At 39.5% G+C, this 21,192-nt stretch overlaps 1 long non-coding RNA gene across 1 annotated transcript in view; it reads left to right on the top strand.

Annotated features, from left to right (window-relative positions):
• LOC104685455 overlaps positions 1–20,921 on the top strand; it is a 205,507-nt gene extending 184,586 nt beyond the window's left edge. The window contains exons 14-18 of the long non-coding RNA XR_005604191.1: positions 13,725–13,826; positions 16,113–17,209; positions 18,013–18,081; positions 18,553–18,629; positions 18,726–20,921. This is a non-coding gene — a long non-coding RNA (uncharacterized LOC104685455). The remainder of the gene's footprint in view (positions 1–13,724; positions 13,827–16,112; positions 17,210–18,012; positions 18,082–18,552; positions 18,630–18,725) is intronic.
• Positions 20,922–21,192: the final 271 nt, after the last annotated feature.

Genomic DNA, 21,192 nt, shown 5'->3' with positions numbered 1-21,192 from the left:
GATCTCCTCCTGCAGGGCTGCACTCCAGCCTCTCATTCCCTAATCTAAATGTGCATCAATTTCTCTCTTCAAGGCAACCAGCATGGATAGGATAGTGAGGGAAAACAGGTCTTCCCTCAGCACACACAGGAAAGAGGTTTGACTATCACTGCTTTAGAGCAGTGATGCTGAGCGCAAAACTTCCTCTAGCTACTTCAAAGATGGTGCAGCTTACTCACCTCCCCTATTCCAAGAATTTCCTGAAGATACAATGTAATGCCTCAACATTAAAGGGACAAAGTCTTGCAAATTCTTGAACATGCAAGTTATTATCCATGGATTAAAATGGAAATAGTCACCTACAAAACATGTCATATACTGATGTTCCTACTGCTTGCAGCAGTAATGGGTCTGTAAAGCAGCCTCTAGCCAGGATGCTGCCTATGGCTCAGGCTGCTGGAGAAATTTGCCGTGTGCAGGTCATATCTTCTGTGTGTGCATCAGTTTAACACCAGGGAATAAAGTTGCTCTTTTTCTTCTTCACAAAGTTGTTGTGAGAATAAACCTGGGACATTTTAGGATGGAGTGATAAATGAAGCTATTCCATCTCGTGGCATAGCCACACAGTAAATGTCTCTATCTTTGTCCAGTATCTTTTGGAAAAATCTTGCTCTTGTGCAGATGGATATAACATGGGCCATGTCTTAAAACGTCCTGTTAGTCATTAGCTGCAGCTGCAGAGCTTTGGTCTTTGGCCCCTGCTAGCCCGGGGAAGCAGGGGCACCCTGTAATGCTCAGGTACAGAGGTGTGGGAGAGGCCGTGCTGCTCAGGGGCAGAGGTATGGGAGAGGCCGTGCTGCTCAGGGGGAGGGGGGTCCAGGTGTAATTCAGGATGGTAAATAGCCCAATGAGTTTAACAGCACTGTTTAATGACATCGTTACCATACTACACAAACTCCCATTGAAATTAATGGTATTTCACATAATAAAGTACTGTGCAAATACTCAGTTATGTAGAACATTAATGTGCCTTTAAAAAGGTCATAAAACCAGAAAATCAATTTAGTTTCTGTAGTTATATTTGAAGTGGGGGCTCATAATAGAAACACCAGCACACCTAGAGATGGAAGTCCTCAGCTCTGGAGGCTTGTAGTCATTTGTTCCCTGTCACTTTAATCCAGTTAGAGATTTTGAAATAAGAATTCTTTCCTCTCTGTTTTCTTTTTTTTGCCTGTCAGACAGAGTTTCCCCTTGGGTTTCTCCAGTGCAACAGACAACATAAATCTATGTTTTTTTGTTTTCCTGTGTATATGCCTGACTTGCAAGTGATGCTAGCAATGAAGTATATTTTGCTGTTGACTGAATTGGAAAACACAAAATGAAACATTTGTTCTCATCCAAAGCAACTTTTTTTTTTTTGTTCCCTCCACTAAACACAACACCAACTCTTTAGACTTCACAAATTTAAAAATGTTTTCCTAGAAATCACTATTGGCAAGTATGTGAGCGCACTATTTTACATTTCAAGTATACAGGGTGGCATGGATATATTTATTAATACTATCTCAGAGGTCTCAGTTCAGGTTTTCTTTTACTCCTTACTTACTAGCACAAGATAAATGTGATAAATCCTATATACATTTCTTTGCCTTTTCCTTATTCCCCTGGTACATCATTTAGGCTGGAAGCAGGTACTCTTGCTTCTGTTTAGATATTTCTCTTGCCGTTTTCTGAACAAGACAGTGTTTCCACATCTTGAGCTGATCCATTAGCTAAGTCAGATCCTCCCTATCACGTGGGTGTACGTTTCTTTGTCCTATGAGTTTTTTGACCCTTCTCCTTCATTGCCTTTGTGTATGTCTCTCAAATCCTTTTGGGATTTTTTTTTTATTCCTCATTTCTCTTGACAGGCAATAAAAGCTGGTTCATCAGTCAATCTCTTCAGCCAAAATTGGTAAAAACATGGCTGTTTAGATTAGCATTTCCTCAGATTTCCTCATATTGTGAGAACTCATGAGCTGAATTCAAAGAAACATTTCAGAGCCCACCAATTTGCCGTGTAATTTCATCAGTGAACAGTTTGTCAGTTTTACTGGGGCAGAGTCACCAACTCTTCACAGGAGGCACCACCACAACATATTTCATGCCCTCATCTATGGAAGTTTTTTAACAGAAAACTGAGAACTATAGTCTCTATAATGAGAGAAGCTGAGTCAAAGGAAGTGGGACTTGCAGAATTATTATACAATTAGATATATGAAGACTGAGAGTGGGAATGTGTCATTTCTGTGACAGGGCACATATCCGTGATGCAACACGCCAGTCCCAGAAAGCTGGACTGTTGCACAAATCTGCCCTGTAGCCTTGTGAGACAATTAATTCCTGACACACATAACTGGAAGACAAATAGCAAGATCTGAAGAATTGCATAAGGTGCACTGAGTGCTCAGAAATGCTCCCAGCAGAGCAGGTAGTGATCCTCTGTGCTTTGTTTGAGTCTAAAGCTCTAGCACAGGACTATTGTATTACTCTATTTTCAGTTCTATAATCATCACCCCAGACAACCTAAATTTGCATAAAATCAAAGGCAGAGACAGGAAGGGTATTACAACAGAGAGGAAAAACAGGCTGTTGGGAATTGAGGAGAAGGGGGTTAATGCAGGAATTGAAACAGTCAATGGAGACTGAAAAATTGTTGAGGGAAGAAGCATCTAAGTTAAACTTTCCCTTGCATTACTTACAAATATAGGTACATAAAGTTCACTGTTCCTATGGTATGGGTCTGAGGCTTTTTGTTTGTTTGGTTGTTTTTACTTTATTTTAATTTTATTTTATGAATAATCTGAAACATATATTTATGAAGATATATTTATTTTTTTAACCTGAGCTCAGCTGAGTAGGAGTCAGTACAACCAACCAGGATACTGCTAAGATTATTTGATATTCCCAAGGAATTTGGGAAATGCCATGCATCCAGGACCTCACCAAAGGTCTGGGGAAATGTGCTTGCATTCCAATTGTGATAACAGGGTTATGTAGTCTCCTTCAAAGTATATGATCAGTGTCTCCCAGGCCTGTATCCAGAACTCCAATCATAATTGTGCAACTAAAGAAAGACAACCTTATTCTACAGGAAAAATTTTCAGGTGTCCTTTGGCAGTGGTAAGAACTGGACTCTGGTTACTTTTAAATGAAACTGAGTGCTGGGAAATAGGGACATGAAGTTTCCTGTATCTTCTGGGAAGAACAAATTCTCTTGTTCTGCTGGAACATATTGATGCTCATTTTTAGCATCTTTGCCATATTAGACATTGGAATCTGAGTTGAACCTTGTAGTTCAAAGGAGTTTCCCATTTTTTATTACTGAACTTCAAGACAAAGGCTACTTTGTTCAGCACTTTTGATTTTTTAATGTTTTAATTACATTTTGCATTCTTAATTCATTTCACATATAAAGCTCACCATAGGTTAACTTGGAGTTTCTCAGTTTTTTTCTGTTTTTCTCCTGGGATTCCATGACAACTGCTCTTTTATCAGTTAAATACTACTAATTCAGATGCTCAGACTAGGATCAGTCACAAAATCTTCCACTGCTTTGCTTCTTTTTTTCTTTTCCACTTCAGATCCCAAACAAGTTTTACATACTTTCTTTCACTGAACATGCTACTTACTCCTGCAGTAAGTCTGCTCTTCCTGACTTCACTGAAAACTTTAAAAATTGTCAAGTGCATCAGGGCTTGGACTTGATCAAGTTAAGGTAACCTGGGTGTTCTTCTTCTCATTGGCACCTGGTGCTTTCCAAAAGCAAATGCACTGTTTAAAAGTCACTTGTTTTCATGTTTCTGAGTGAGTTTCAGCTCTGTGGAAACTCTTAGTTTGGTGTTTTTCTTTCAGAGGATTTTGACTTCTTATTACGTCTATTGCCTTGCAGTAGTCAATAAAAGCTTTGGGCCTGGAATAATTTAAACTCTTATTCAGGCACAGGATAGTAAATCCTTCTGGTTAACAGAAGAAAAGCCACAAAGATATCCTTTTGCCTGGGTTTTCCAGTGTCTGGGGTAAAAAGTACAAAGTTACCAACACATTTGGTCTTGTAGGAATGAGAAAATTTTCCTGCCCATAAGGCTGGTAAAGGTTGGGAAGAAAACTCTGCACTCAGTAAAGGAAATTATAGCAATCTGCCTGAACTGTAGCCCTGTAGTGTTAGGTGGGAGTTCACGATCAGCATGCTCCCAGGTTCCAGCTAGCCCACCTATTTCATCTAGAGCTATGAGGAATGGAAGCAGTGATGGCTTTTAAAAGGAAAGAAGTGCTGGTAGAACTTACTCTCAAGGTTAAAAAATGTGCAAGTTCTTAGAATCCTTTAAACCAAGTTATAATCATGATAACACCATTCATCATAGCAATGCCTCCCCCTCCCCCCAATCAAACCAGCCCCTTTAAACACAACTCTTCCTGCTATATAAAGTTATTCAATGAAAGATTTTATTACTGCTGTCTGTACTATTTTTTTCAGGGAGCTACCATAATAGAAATCAACGCAGCAAAATCAGTAATAATCACACATGTTTCATATTGGTTCCCATGTGGAAAACATTTCAAAGGTGTCAGTGCCTGGAAAACCTGATGGTTTCATTGAATACCAGAATGAAACTCCTAGGCAAACCCTGAGGAGAGATTAACACTTGGAAGTATAAAATTCAGGTAGTAATGAGAAGCCAGGTGTTCACTGTCAAGGATTCCAAGTTTCCCTAATTATGGGCAAGTATCTGACTTTAACTGCCTCTCTCAGGTGAGCTAGTAATCCTTTGTTGACAAAGATTTATAAAGAGAAAAAAATAACAATAGGAAAAGAAAAGAAATATGCCTCTGTTTGCTGCTATGGAGAAAATATTACACAAGCAGCCCTATTTCTAACTAAATTAAGATGAGAGAGGGAGTTGGAAGTCATGTTGCACCCACAGTGATCATTCTGCAAATTGCAATATGGATCTAGAATTTCATGTTAATTACATTTTATTTGAAAAGTGCTGCACTACCCAGTATTTTCCAAAGCAGTGGAGGCTTGATTCTGCTCTCAATTATGTAGGTGTAAAGTGGAGTATCTCCAGTGAAGCTAATGAAGTTAGAGTAGTTTAACACTGAAATGAGGAAGATTACAATAAGGCCCTAGAGTCTGCAATATTGCTACTGCAGTTAATGATCATTACTGCAGAATGCTGTAGTCTGGTAATTATTTCGTTCATGCAGGTAGAAAAATACACAAAACTGGCACTGATTGTGTCTGTAAGAGAAATAGTCCAAAATTTTCCAACCTAATATTGTCTCTCCAAATTGCATTTCATATTCCTTTTTGTGTGCATTGTGGTTCTGTGCAGAGGGCAGTGTGTTTGGATTTTGAGTAGGCTGATTTAAAAGGCTGCATGGAAACTGAGTATCAAAGTAACAAAACTATGCCTTTTACTTCAGGCTGCTCTGACGTCTATAGCCATTATGTGGAAACCCCATTATTTTCGCTTCTTTTGGAGTGTCTTGATACACTTTAAAATACAACACCTTAGCCAGTCCTAGTTCAAACCGCTTTCCAAGTCTTGGTTTACCAACCTCAGTGTTAAATGCCACCCAGGCTTTCCTGAGCACCATGTGTGGGTGTGTTCAGGGCAAAAAGTGGACCCAAATTTTTGCTCCTGGAATATTGAGTGGAGCAGGCCACAGTGAGACTTTGTGCTGATAGCCCAGGGCAACAGTGGGTATGTTGGGTTCATCTCTGCCTAGGCAGCTGAGGACACAGAAGCTACACCTAACCTGGGTTAGCAGTGTATGCTCAAGCATTGATATGTGATTTTCCACACATAAACTGCCAGCAAGGTCCCTGTAATGGATTTAACCAGCACATAGCTAGAGATGGATGGAACAGAACATGTAACAAGAATTATCCCTAAAAAGCAGTCAGGATATGGCCATCCTGTTCAGGTATTGACTATGTTAGAATGAGGGCTGGGCCACGCCTAAGGAAAGAACTCTAGTCTGAAAAAGATCTCCAGTTTGCTCATATGTGCAGAGCTGTAGCATAACACAGATGCAGCTGGAGTAGAGAAAGGACATTACCAATGCATTTTACTTTTTCCTTGGAGCCCTGTAGAGCAAAACTCAGGTGCAAGCCTGGTAGCCCTGGGGTAACCCAGTGGCTACCATTGAAGAGCTAAGATCTCAAATTTTATGCTTTAGGGCAAAAGGATGCTCCACATGGACAGGTCTGGATGCTCTGTACCTGGTAATAGCATCCAGCTGGCCCATTGTCTGAGCAACTCTGAGCCACCAGCCCAAATGTGTTACCTAGAGAGGTCCTGGCATTAGGGGAGCAAGGGTGAAGATGAAAGAATTGATGTGAGTTAAGGGTCTCAGGATATGGACTTTTTCCTGTTCCTGGGACTGACCAGGTGAGATACAAGTTCATGCAGCCTTGGAGTAAGCAGTGTGAATGTAAAAAACTGGATTAAGGCACCTATCATTTTAAATCATACTTCAACACAGTCTAAGCTATATCCACTGCCAACCTCTTTGTTAGTCTAACTAACAAAGTCTAGCTAATCTGGATTATTTATTACCCATATATTAATATATTTATTTTTAAGAGGGCTATTTTTTGTGAGTGATTTCTTAAAAACTCCCACGCTAACCTGTTTTCTCCAGCCAGGTACACAACCTTAGCATCAATATTTATAATGAATTTTGAGCATATGACAACATATCAATGACAAGAGGAGAACAGATAATTTGAAAAGATGTTATTAAAAGATTACTATCTTCAGATAATCTGTTTTCAGCAATAGTGCAGTCCAGGTGTAGCAGATTTCATAATAATGCTGACATCCACTACATTTGGAAGGGAAGTTTTTGAAGGTATAAGAAGTGAAAAGGCCCCCTGATCAATTTGGCTGGGAGAAGGAAGGCTGCTTTATGTGTCTTTTAGGTTCCTGGAGATTTCCCACCTTCGTACTTTACACTGGGGATGGCAAGTCCAGAAATTGTTCTGTAGCTGTGCTTTGACAGGCGCACTTCTGCCATTCTGTGTTTGGAGGTGTTGAAATGCTGCTGACTTGTTTGTCACAATATTATTCCTAATGCCTTTTAAAAATTACTGTGTGTTGTCTGCTCTTTCTTCTCTCTCAAGTGATGGTGAATTAGAGGGGAAGCATGGAAATGAGGTGGAATTGCCTTTGCAAACATCTTTGTTAGGAGGCAGGCAGGGACTGTGACGGTTTTACATCACAAGGCTTGCTCCTTTTTATTTGCTTTTCTCTGAATGTAAATGTACTACTTCACCTCTCCCCAAAGAGAAAGACAACACAAAATCTCATCAGGCAAAGGGTTATGAATCTCTTCTCATTAGGCACTCAAGTACCTGAGAACTGAATTCTGAGAGGCTCCTCCTGAAAGGGTAGCCAGCTTTATCTGTGAGATAAAATGCAACTTTTCTTCAGGAAGGACATCACAGTTCATCTCAGAAGCACAAGCTGGAAGAGGCATAATGCACATGTTCATCATGTAATCTCTCTCCTAGGATGCACAACTTGAAAAAAGTTCGTATGTCACTGCAATATGTCCCCTTGTCTATCTTCCAGACAGACTGCATGTATCATGTTGATAAATTGGGCAATGCACAGGGCCAGTTCCCTCCTACTGAGGTGAGTGGGAACTGCATGGTGCCTGATACCAAAGCTAGGGAGTTATTCAGATTGACCAGCATAGCTGAGTGCATGCCAGGCTTGCTTTATTTTTGTTGACAGATCTCTTGGGGAGTTAAGGAGCTGAGGGGTGATTGAGTTTCCACAGCAGAAGAAAGGCAGGTAGTACCACTTGCTCCGTAGCACCCCATGTACCACACACACGGGCGGCATTGGCAATTTGGGGAGCAGCTCAACTGGAGGTGCAAGAGGCTCCAGGTTCAGGGAAAACACAATCTCCCTTGTTCTGCTGGAGCTATTGCTTAGGGTTTATCCTTTTTAGTATTTGTCCTGGAGGGTTGCTTAAGGCATGACTGTGACATAAACAATTATTAATAATGATTCAGCAACTATATTACCCTGTGTAGAAGAAAACAAAACCAAATAAGGCTAATCTCTTGCAATACTACTTGCAGTTTCTTACAGGGACTGTTATTTATCTTCCAGCCATAAAGTAATTAAATCTTACTGCTTTCCAGTTGTGAAGGAGCTGAACTCTGAGGATTCGATCCTCACATGGCTTATATCTTTGGGGCTCTGGGTAAAATATTAAGATAATATTTTACTAAAAAGACTTTTATTTTTAATGTTTGTTTGAATACTTAAACAAAACCGTTTTGAAGCCGGTTCAGTGTTAGTGCAGTGAACAGCATCCATACACCTGGACTCCGCTGCACTTGTTCCTCACATTTGTGGAGTGAAACAGGGACCGTTTTATTCAGTGGAATCCTATACTTAACAGCAAGCAGTGTGTCCAAGCAGCTGTTGACCAGTGCACATCTCTTTGTATCCATGTCTGTCATCTCTCAGGGCTCACAGTGAGACGACCTCCTGCGCAGTTTCCTGCTAGGAGCTTCTCTCCCAGCACTTGATGTTTGCTCCAGGAGCAATCCCTTTCCATAATGCAGGCACAATACTGCCTTGTGATATATGAATGATTTGCTCCTTCACTGATGGATATTGTGCTGTAATGGATAGAGGTGTAATGTAATGAATGCTGCCAATCAGTGGGCTCTGCAAGACTGTCTGGGACAGAATCCCTCCTTTTTGGGATTCCTTTCTGGGAATGTGAGGGAGAGTAAGTCTGGATGGGTATGGGTGGAGAGTTATAGGGGTTGCTTGACTCTGTCTCTTTTGTCCCTGACAGTGCTCTAGTACCACTGACATACCTCTAACTCCAAAAACTTCCCTAGTGTCTGGCTAACAGACACATTTAATTTTGCTTCAGTTCTATCAGAAAACAAGAAGGAGTTAACCCAAATACTGTCATCATTATCATAAATACAACCTGGAGAAGGAAGCAGCTAAGTCACTAATTCCTTCTGAATTCAGCCTAGTGATGCAGAGAGAAAAGAGTGTGTGGCCAAGAATAAAAACTCTGTGTATATCAAAACACACATGAAAAAATTATCTCAAGAATGGGAGATGCTGAACAAAAAGAGAAAAAACCCAAGAGAATAGAAGCAAAGATAATAAACAACCACAGACAGACTCAGATGCTCTCTCTCCCATTAGAGATGACTTTACCAACGTCTATTATCTCACTGCAAAGGTACGTAGGCAGGTGTGACTCAGCATCAGACCAAATGCAGCCTGCTGTTTTATGTATATTAAAATAGAGAAGTGAATAACTGCATATTGTACCTGAATTAGTAATTGCAAGGGACTGATTCCAAAAGGTCCTAGGGATTTAGCCATGGAAATCCCACTGATCTGCAGTAGTGCCTATGCACCTACATTCCTCAGGCGCTTTAGAAAATCTGTCTGTATGTACTGGGCTCCAGGGAAAAGTCCACTGCTATTATTATGATTTTAATACCTTGTAATGTACTCAATTTTATACAAATTTACACAGTAGTATTTGTCAGGTCATGCTTGTTGCCACTGAAGTGGAAAGCTCAAATTGGTGTGAATTACTGAAACTTAACATCGTACTTTGAATTATGACTCTTTATATTTACATGAGAGTGTCCTTTGAGTCACATCTGGGTTTTGTGCTGTTTACAAACTGCTCTAAAAAGCTGAGCTGAGAATATACGCAGTTAGTTCAGTATGTCAAACAGAGGAATAGAATTTAGCTCTATTCTTAAACCATGATTATTTATGTAGCAGGCATGATGGCCAACAAAAAGAATGAAAGCTGACGTGCATGAAAATAACCAGTCTGCTCATACATGAGATATGCTTGCAGTGGTCCCAGCAGGAGCTTGAAGAGGACTGCGTAAATTGTGAAACAAAGGGTGTATAGTTAATGCACACCAGAGATGACCACTTGTGGGGCTACTTAATGCTACAAATCCCACATGGTGATGAGGCTGTGAAAGAGCAGAAATCACAGACTGGGTAAGGTTGGAAGGGACCACAGTGGGGCATAAGGTCCAATCTCCCTGCTTAAGCAGGATCATCCTGGAGCACATGGCACAGGATTGTGTCCAGATAGCTCTTGAATATGTACAGTGAGGGACACTCCACAACCCCTCCAGGCAACCTGTTCTGGTGCATGGTCCCTTGCATAAGAGTTCTTCCTCATATTGAGTTGGAACCTCCTGTGCATCAGTTTCTGCCCACTGCCTCTTGTCCTATTGCCCAGCACCAGTGAGCAGAGCCTGGCTTCAACATTTTGGCACCCTCCCTTCAGAGACTTAAAGACATTGATGAGATCCACTCTCAGACACCTCTTCTCGAGTCTACACAGGCCCAACTCTCTCAGCCTTTCCTTGTAAGAGAGATGCTCCAGTCCTGTAATCATCTTCGTAGCCTCTGCTGGACCTGCTTCAGGAGCTCCATGTCTCTCTTGCACTGAGGAGCCCAGAACTGGACACAGAACTCCAGATGTGCCTCACTAGAGCTGAATAGAGGGGCAGGATCACCTCCTTCCACCTACTGGCAATGCTCTGCCTAATAGAGCCCTGGAGAAAGAAAGAAAGAAAGATCTCAGAAAGCTACAGGAGCACGTGTGCCATGCTCTGGGAGCACATGGCTGTTGGTACTGGGTGTGGGCTGGTGCATCAAGTTATCAGTTTAACCCTAAAATGCAAACTAAGTACAAGAAGACATGTAGCTGTATAGATTATGCATGCCCAAAGACAAATTAACAGAAGATTACATTTAAAACAACTTACAGCTGGGAAATGAGGTAATCAGAAGTGTGAATGCATTAGTACTGTGAGAGCCACAGGCCTTGATCTGATGCCTGCAGACATATCCATTGGCATATGTGCTATGAAAACTATTACTTGATCACATATAATGGTTTTTCAAAGGGTGCCTACATTGGTTGTAGGCATGGACATAGACTGCTGGATGAGACAGATGATCAATAATTAGTTTTAACCATTTTTTCTTAAGAAATGAGTATTTTGTTATTTTCTGCTGGCCAGTCCTCTCTCTAATGACTTTAAATCTATTAGACCATCTAATCTAAACTTGATGTGGGGAAGGAGGAGATAGTGTGTGTCCTCAGAACCTTGATAGGTTGGCTCAATCAGCATATTAGGCATCAGAGAATCGCTCACTCAAAATGAAGCAGGTTCAGTTAACACTGCATTTCACAGTCTATTTGTCACTCTTAGTGCTCCTCATATGCAGTCCTAGCAGCAGGCATGCACCAGATAAGGAATTTTCACAGTGCCATGAATTTTCTTTTGGCAACTTCTGGTCTTATCAACCAAATACCTTGCAAATACAAAATAAGTTTTACAATGATAAAGGGAAAGATAAGTGTTGTTATCTATATGCTATGGAAAAGGATCTAAATATACAGTGCCACCAATTTTGTGTGCTTCTATAATAATTTGTGTAAAATGGGACACAACTAGATTTTTCTGATGTTCCAAGTACTGAACATTCTCAGAGAGAGCTGAAACAGGTCAGAACCACTGACAGGGCCATCCATCCTGTGACCTTGGGAAGGCAGATCTCTTAGTGCTGCTCTTTTGCACTGTTGTGTTGTATGAGTGCGTCTCTGCTAGAATATGTATTGTTTTGTGTGACTTGTTATATTTGTCTCTACATAATACAGTGGACTCAGGTGAGGCTGGAAACTGAAGAAATTTGGAATAAATTACTGCTTTTTCAAGACAGAGTGTAAGTTGTGGAAAGGTGAGAATCTTGGCACTGAGAGTGTGAAGAATATCTTACTCCACTTAAGCTACTATGAGAAGCAGTTTGTCCGCTGTCTGTATCTGACAGTGTCTCTTGCTCTCTCTTGCATCCACCTTTCTCTAGCTCACATTTCTGAAGTCCTGCAAACTCTTCAGTTTTCCAAGATCCATCTCACAATGCCAAGGAAGGCTGATGGAGTAAAGCAAAACTTTTTTTCTTTAACACCTACATTTCTCTTACTGTCTTCTCATTTTTCCTTTTCCCCATGGGAAAGAATCTATGCGATGAATATTTCTCAGACATCTCTCATGGTCCTGTCTAAGGGAGACAGGAAAAAGGAATAAAACAGACAAAACATGAAAACTTTTGCAAAGATGAAACCAAGAGGGTATTTGGTACAATAAAAATGCAGCAGGATGAACAGAAGGATCACTATGGAACAACTTGCTGGTATGGCCATCTCCTTGATGTTGGAGGTTATCAATTTATGGAAGTTTTTATGGGATCAGAATACTAAATATTTCTCATATTTTGGGCTACTTCTATTAAACTGTCAGCTCAAAATTGTCAGGGTTTATGAAATAATTTCTAATTGGTCTAATTTCTTTATATATACCATAGTGTCATCTATAAAATCTACTAAAATCTACAAAATATATAAAGTCTTGGTTTGAACAGGCAATTGGAAGGTGCATTTTAAAGCTTATCTGTCCTGTTCCTTATACAGGAAACCTTCTGGTATATTGTTCTTTTCATTACTTATATAACATTCCACCACATATAGACTCAAACCAGCAAGTTCATATAAAGAGTAACTCTATATAAACTGTGAGAAAATGAGACAGGAGACTGCAAAGGTTTTGTTAATACGGTGATGAAACCAAAAGTTTTCTTATAAAGCTGATACTAAACTATTTTGGGTTTTAGATGTACATAATATTATGCGGTCAGAATGAAGGTGCCTTATCCCATATTGCACTGTTATTGACATAAATAAAATTTATGTGCAATATTTTATTTCATTTCATAAAATTAATCCAAGAGCAAAACTGCATAATCTTGTGTGGCAACATAACTTTGTATTCATGGCTGATTTTTTCCCCCTTAACACAGAAAAATAATGTGGGTTGATGCAGTGTCCTGACACAATAGGGGCTAATGAATAGAGCTTGCTGTGCTCAAGAGACTGCAGTTCAATTACTAGCGGTGCCAATCAAGTCAGAAATATTAACCATGGTAACAGCAGTTTTGAGTTACATGGAATGGGGCCGTGGCTTCTTGGGGAAGATTGCCTCTTGGGAGGGAAGGGGGTGCTCACAGCAAGAGTTGCAGAAGGTCAGAGCTGCTTCTTTATGGCAAAGGAGAGCAAGACAGCTCATGCCACAGGAAGGTTTCTGCTGTTTTTGTACCTTTTCATAGCAAGTGCACCTGAGAGTTCATAATACATAAGTGCGACTAACTGTGTGATCCACACATAACCTATAGAATTGGATTTCTTATGTATAAGTGTACAACAGTTAGTTAATCATGTGAAAGATAAATTATAAATCAGATTAGGTCCTAAGCTGGAGTAAAATGTTGCTGAAGTCAGTGTGACTGGGCTGAATTACACCAATCGATTCTGTAGCTTTTTATGAGGATTTACTTAATATAGTGCATTTGTTCTGCTGGCTGGTGATCAGAGTGAAGATCCCTTGATGGGATACAATGGCAGTGTTATGTATTAGTAGCATGAACAGGAAGCAGCTGGCATCCTGTTCAGAAAACAATCTCGGTTTTTATTGCAGAGAACAATATTGAAAAACAGTGTGTGTGTGATGGGCCTAATCCTTTAAAAATGTGTGAGTTTGGATACTATCCCTTTTAATTGACTAGTCACTTCTGGACTAAATCTAGATTCGTCTCTTTTCACAGAAAGCTCTTCTGCTGTTTGTCCTTTGGAATACAGAGAAAACCAGCTAGAGCCCCAAAATGGCTTTTTGCACCTGCCCGCTGCCTCTCCCTCTCTTCCAGCTGGTGAGTATGCTCAGTTGTGGAGTGCTTTTCCCCTTCTCTTATTCATGAAGAGATGGCACATCTCTTTGGTCAGCATCACTGAAACATTTTCTATTCTTTGTCTTGGATGCCATTAAAAAAGCCAGCTGTTAAGGATGGTTACTGTGTTGTTGGAGCTTAGCTTCATTGCTAACTGAAACTTCTGTAAAAATTTAGGATGGGTTTCTTAAGAATTGAAGAGTAATAGCAGCCTACAGATGAATTTGAATCTGACTGCAAAGCGGTGAAAATAGTATTTGATACCTTTTCTGAAGATTTTGGAACATGCAGTAACTATCATGATATCTCTGTAGGGCAAACAGGTGTTGTACGTGGACAGGGCAGCTGGATTATAGAGGTTTCTCTTGTATAGTTGAGGCATCTGAAATGGAGTCATGCCAGCTCAGTCTCATCACTACAGGCCCCTCTTTTAGTCAAACACTGCAATCTGGAGGGATGTTTCACCTCAACCATCTTAAAGCCTATCCCAGGTTAAGAGGAAGAAATGTCTCCAGAAATGGATCTTAGCGACAATTTGTCAATGCACGTTTAGGTTCTAAAGCCAGGTGACCTGAAGTGGCTTGATGAATGTGTCTGATAAGGTAGGAAAACTAGCAGTAAAAGAAGTGAGGGCAGGCAAGGCTTTGTAGTAACTGAGTCTGTGTTCCAGCTGACAGGAACTGAATTTTAATCCCACTTTTAACCTACTGTCTATTTGACCTGAGACAGGGTAATTTCCATCATTATCTCCTTTTTACCTCTCTTCTTCCTCCATGCTCAGTCTACCTTGAGTATTGATCCTTATTCAGTGTGGGAGACATTCCCTCTTTTCTCCTAGTAAAGACTGAATCCTGGTGTCTTACTCATAGTAGAAAATATGAGCCATCTGGTAAAAATGCTCTTAAGTCATTACTGTTTCAATTGCATTAATGACTTTATCAGTGGAAGAGGATGAGAAGCCACTTTCATGTTTCTTAGAGCAACGCCCTAACCACTGGGCTAAACTGTGATTTACTCACTGGGTTGATAAATAACAAATTAATGTGAGACATCACCAAAACCAGATTGAGGATGTTAGTGTTTAGGTTGATTGGCAGTCTCTTTTTAAGACATTTGCTTGAAAAAATGAAAGATTTTAACAAAATATTCAGGTCATGTTATGACTGGTTCAGAACAGTCCCTGAGGCTAAGGTAGTCTACAGGCTCAGTAGCCATTAGGCTACTGTGCTATTTTCTTGTCAACTCAAGGAATATTAAAATAACAGTAGAGAGTGCCTGAATAGTCTAAATGCCTAGTTCAATGTCTAGGACCTTCTCTTTGGAGAAAAGTGGTTTGGGTTAAAACTGTGTTTAGTGAAGGACAGAATGGAACCAGTCTCTTGTGTCTGGGTAGAGGTGTAATAACTGGAAGAGACTAAGTAAGGAGAGCCATAGATAGCAACATTATCAGCATCTAGCTCTCAAACCCTTATTGCACTCGTTCACTGCAAATCCAGAAATAATTTCAGGATTCTCAAAATTATACTTTTTGGCAAATGCTGTGTGTTATTTCACCTGATCTTGATTTGTCGTATAATCAGCCCACAGCACCTATCGAGTTTCTAGAAATGACTGCTTTAGTAGGCAATATGTGAAAATACAGGAAACAAAAATTTGGAAACTATGCACCCTAAATTGCATCCTTGGCTCTGTTGGCTTCAGTGGAACATTCTGAATTATCTAAGATCTTCATTCCTTTAATTTCTATTTTTCTTCTTCTCTAATGAATCTTTATCAAATAATCTCAACCATTTTGGCAGTATTCTCCACAGTAAAAGTTGTTAATTAGCAAATTAAAAGACACCATCTTAATTTTTTATTTTTTTCCTCAAAAAAATGCAGTTAAAATTTTCTGGTTCTTTGGAGCCCTTCCCCCTCACCTGAGTGGAAGTGTAGGAAAGGAAATCTGTTTAATCTTCACTCTCATACTCTCTTGATTCACCAGGTGGCCCTTGGGAATTTAAGGGAAAACAGTTCAGCTTGGCAAATAAAATTACAAACTAAGTTTAATGCAATGTTTTAGGACAAATGAGGCTCCATTGTTATTGTCCCTCACTATTGCCTCCCCTCAGCTTCTGTCTGACATATGAAGAAAAGGGCTAGCAAAGTGTTTATGCTAGAATATGGATTTAATAACAGGGTAACTTTTATTTCTGACCTTATAGCTAAATTTAGTTGAATGATATTCAGGGCAGATCTACTATCAACAGTATATCCTTTTGTATTCAGGGCAGATCTACTATCAACAGTATATCCTTTTGTATTAACAATATCACACTCACTATAAGGAAAGAAAATATCTCCATAACAAGGAAAAAGTCCCAACAGGCCAACCAACCAAATAAAAATTGAGGGCCTTGAGTCTAGTGTAAGCCTCATAAATTGTTTTTCATGTATTTTGTTTTTTCTTATTTAGAAAGGTTAGGACAATAGTTTCCCTTCAGAAAATGTTTGCTGTCAAATAATATGAGATACTCAGTTATTTCCTTGTCTGAAACCACAATTCATGGCGTCCAATATGATTTTGCTTGTCCTTTTAAATGATTGCAGGTTACAAGCTATCAATAGTGCACTTCCTTGTAAAAGACAGTTTAGCTTCAGTATCAGGTTTATCACTGTCTTGTGTCTGAATAGTCACTGGCAATAGTCAGGCCAGAATGACAGCAATGCTATGCTTGGTTGAAATATGCAGGATGTTCCCACGTATGGAGCTAAGTTATTCTTTTAACAGGTGAAAGTGAATTCTGTGGTATAAACAAAAAAACCCATGAGCTTCACAGAGGTGATACACCATAAGCTCAGAGGCTGGTGAGCCTGGCTCTCAGCTGGCATAAAAATGAAAGAATTACTGTCTCAAATCAGCATAAAGAGCTGAAGTGAGGCAGAGGCAGATTAGAAGAGTGTGGAAATGGGAATTGCCTTACTGCTGTGACAGTAATTTACCTGCACTGCAGCTAACTTACAAAAACAGGATGTCAGCACCCCATGTGAATGAAGATGCTCATCTCTACAAGGGCAAAGCACAGTGTCTACTTGAGGCAGGAGTGGGAAAAACTATGAGCTGCCTATATCTTACCACATGACTTTCAGCTGAAATGCTTTCTGCTCCAGAAGAAGCTCCTTGGTTTAGAAGACGTTTATTTTCTTGTGTCTCTATCTGAGTGGTTGTTGAGGTGACAGACTTTATGTCCAGTCTACTACAGAGGAACTGGGAACAAAAGAGTTGACACTGTAGCCCAGAGGAGGAAAACTCTGTAGAGGACAAAGAACAGTCAATACATATCAGCAATTTGAAGAAGAAGATACCAAATAATTCCATTGCCAAGGTAATCATATACATTAACACAAGTTTCAACACCATAGTCTTTCCTATTTAATAGCTAAGAATGGAATAGAAGATATAAAAGGTAGCAAATTAGATAATGGAGGGTAGATCTCAGTGCAAAGAATAAGTACAATCATCTGTGTGCACGAAAATCTTTCTGAAGCAGAACGTAGCCTTGTTAGCAAAGAGAAGATTCCTGAGTGCTATTATCCTGCTGAACACAAAGAGTTAGTCAGGATGTTATTTTGTTATGTGCTTGTCTAGTTGTTGATCTTTCCAGAGAGACAGAACCACAGTCTAGGCCTTGGAACAACTCAAGAATAGTTGTTTGAAGAATTGTGGAGGTGCATAAATACTAAACTGTTGTAAATGGCAGGGGAATGATTCCATTTTTAGAAAAGAAATGTAACTGCCATTATTATTGTTTGTTTAACAGTCCTGCAGTTTCTTCACAATTTGCACAGATGTGTTCAATTTCAGTCATTTGCCCTGTCAGTTTTTCTGATACATGGTACATCATTTTCTTTAAGATGCCTAAGTGGTGGTGATTAGTGGTGTGTGATGAATGGACAAGGAAACTTTACTTTAAAAGGAAGAATTCGCTATGTGTTCTATATGTGAAAGTAAAATGTAGACTCTCCATTGTAAATTATATGTTGCTGTAGTTCCTGCTTTGTGTTATGTTGAAACACCACAGCCCAAACAACATTCAACATGTGCAATGGCTGTAAGATGTTAAAGTAGAAGCAGAGAGCCATATATCAGAATGTCAACATCCTTAACATCCAGTCATTTAATCCCTAGCAGCCTCTGGTACAAGTTAGATTACCCTGGAAATATGTGTGCAGTCTCTCTTTTCAGCAGGATGTCCATGTAAGTATGAGCTTTCTGATGTAAAAACAAAAAACAAACTGTATTTTAAAAGCATTAGCACTGATGTTGGAATGCTTTGGCTCATTTGGCTTACTGAGTTTAAAATGATGTCTGTTGAAATGTTTAACTCTGCCATCTCTTAGTGACTCTGCAAAGGAAGAGTAAACTGAAATGTGGTTTTCATGTCCTTCAAGGTACAAGGACCTGGCTGAGAAGAGCAGCTAATCACTGACCTGTTCAGACTGGAATATCAAGTTAGAGGGACTTTGGAATTAGCTTCCCAGTCAATCCAACAGACCTGATCTAGGGGTGCAAATGGCTGCTAGATGCATGTGCTTAACGATGCCTCACTTCCATTCTGAAAGGCCTCCTATACTAACCAGTACTATGAGAACAACTATAGCTTGTAGATGATTTTGGTGGTGATTTTTTGTAGGTTAACATTGAAATATTTCTACATTATGTCTACAGAACTGCAAGAGTGACCTGTAGTATGGATAAATGAAGAAAGAAGCAAGGCTTTGACAGACTATATCCACTAATGAAAGGTGGATAAATTCCGTCAAAAGTTCTGAAGATTTGTACAGTACTTGCATCCCTTTCTTTGGCTTGCTTCACCTTGCTTTTCCTTCCTTTCTATCCAGAAGTCAAGCAATTTAACAGAGGATGGAATCACAAGATCTACGCTGGAGTAACAAAATAAGAGCAAAAGATGTATCTGTATGTATAGTGCTGGACTAAGATTTATTCAATGAAACAAGGCAGGCCCAAAATTTGAGAGGAGGTGACAAGAGGCAAACCTCCAGTTCTTGCCTTTGCCAGGATGTTGAACTACATATAGAAGTATTCCAGGACATATAAACATACAGCTTGGTTCTCCCTAAGCACAGAAAAATCTAACATTGATGAAGTTAGTGAGAAATTAAACAATATGACCTACTATAATCCATGTGGCTACTTTCTCTGACTGAGGTGCTTCCAGGATGCAGATGATGAGGACCAAATGTCACCAGTTCTGCATACAATAGATCAGTAGATTTGTATTCATCAGTGGCTCATGGTCAGTCAATTGAGTCATGGGAGATGGTCTGCAGACAAGTGCTGGGTAATTTTGATTAATTTGAAGAACAGCAATGATCCACTGGCCCTAAATGTTTGGGAACCATCTGCTGAAAGGCAGTTTGTCCCAAAGAAATGTTTGTCCCAAAGAAATGCTGCTGACTGCATGTAGAAAATGACAGATAGTGAAAGAATTTGTGTTTGTGAGGGTTAAAAAGCTCAAGAATGACCAAGAAATTGAAAGAAGGGAGGAGTCTCTATCAGGATTTCTGTCTGTGCAAGTAAAGAGAAGAGAGTTAGAAATACGGTCAATGAGGACAAAACTCACTGTTTGAGGGACTGGATACTACTAATAATACTATGTCATCTTGGAAAAATTATGTCAGTTTTGGAATCCAGACAATTAGTCAGCTTTTCTGGCATTGTGATATTATTTCAGTCACATTACTTTTTGGGAAGGAGCTAGATTTATGGCGTCAGCATCCATTTTCCTGGACAACTAGAAGAATACTCATATGTCACTTAATTTTCTCCTTTTCTCTCTCTGAAATGTCAACATGTCCCTAGATGAAGTGCTTTAGAGAGAGGCCACTGTGAGGCTGCACTGTGATAGTAGACACATGTGTGGAGTTAGTACTACAGATCAGCCATAATTACAGCTAATTGGGCTTCTCTTTTGAGAACAAAAACATCCACCTGGAACATGCCCCCAACTTCCTTGTTCTCTTTTTAAAAAAGATAGATGATAGAAACAATGATGGTGAGCAGTTCCTCCAACAACATTATTAATACGGGTTTTTTGTTCTTATAACCATGAAGAAAGGGATTGTGTGCCCCTTTCTTTTAGCCTTTTAAAAATATTAGCTTTTCTAATAGTAAGAAAAAAATACATTCATCATCTGTGATAAGCCAAATTTAGGTTTAATATGAGTTACTCCTTGCAATTAGAGACAATGTAAAGGTATGTAGAACGATAAAACTGCCATGCACAGCATTGTAGTTTGGCTTCATGAAAAACATGTTTTCCTTACTAAACACTGAATTATATTGACAGTGGAGCCGAGAGGCCTTGCAATCAGGCATTATTTGATCAGGCAGTTCTTGTTGTACTGAACATAGATAGAGAGTTTCTTTAAATACAATAAATAAAAGTAAAATCTTACACAAGGCAGCACAGCTTAGTAATTGCTGTTTTGGAGCTCACGTCGCTGCAGTTATTTAGCTCAGCATTTCATCTCCAGCTGCAGCACAATTTTTGCCAAATATAGATAAATGAAGTTAAAGTTATTGGCAACGACTAGTTCTGTATCCCTGTTTCGAGTTCATAGATTTCATAGGAGAGGCCTTCCTTTATTTTTGTAGCAAGCAATTGTTTTGAACTCTGAACTTCTTCACGTTCCAGTACAACACAGTGTTTTCAGTTCTACTTTATCTACTGGTAAACAGAGAGAATGAGCAGGTTCCCTGTTTGAGAAATATACCACATGAAATGTAAGGGAGGAACAAACTCAGAAACCGAACCTCACTCAGCATATTTTAGGAGTTTAATGTAATCTTGATGCTGAATTTGCAGTCAGGGCCTTTCAGTATGGGATATCTAACTCTACAGTGTGCAAATGTCATTGCTCTCTATGTTGCATGAGATGATCTGGTAGCATGGTCTGATGCAGACCCTCACTGCAAAGTCACTACAAACTACATAAAGATGACTTTTTGGTTTCTTTAGACCTTCTATAGAGAAAAACTCCTTTCATTTGAATTTAATAAATGAGACAATACAAATAAATGATAGAGACATAATATTGAAAATATTCTAAATCTCTATAGAAACATTCATTATTAAACAAACTCAAGAATTTCAAATTTGGATATATAATTCTGTTTCTTTAGATTTTTTCAATTCTATTTCCTTCTTGCTCTTGTGAAAACATATTGTCACTTTTACAGCTGTCTGATGTTTATCTGTAAACAAGTAATAGGGTCAGGAAATGCTGGTCTTTCCCTCTGACCCACCTGGCTGCTTTCCTTTGATCTATGATCCCTTCTGTTAAA

This window comes from Corvus cornix, chromosome 3 (assembly GCF_000738735.6).
Source record: "Corvus cornix cornix isolate S_Up_H32 chromosome 3, ASM73873v5, whole genome shotgun sequence".
NCBI classification, from domain to species: Eukaryota; Metazoa; Chordata; class Aves; order Passeriformes; family Corvidae; genus Corvus; species Corvus cornix.
This window is presented reverse-complemented; position numbering and strand designations above follow the sequence as displayed.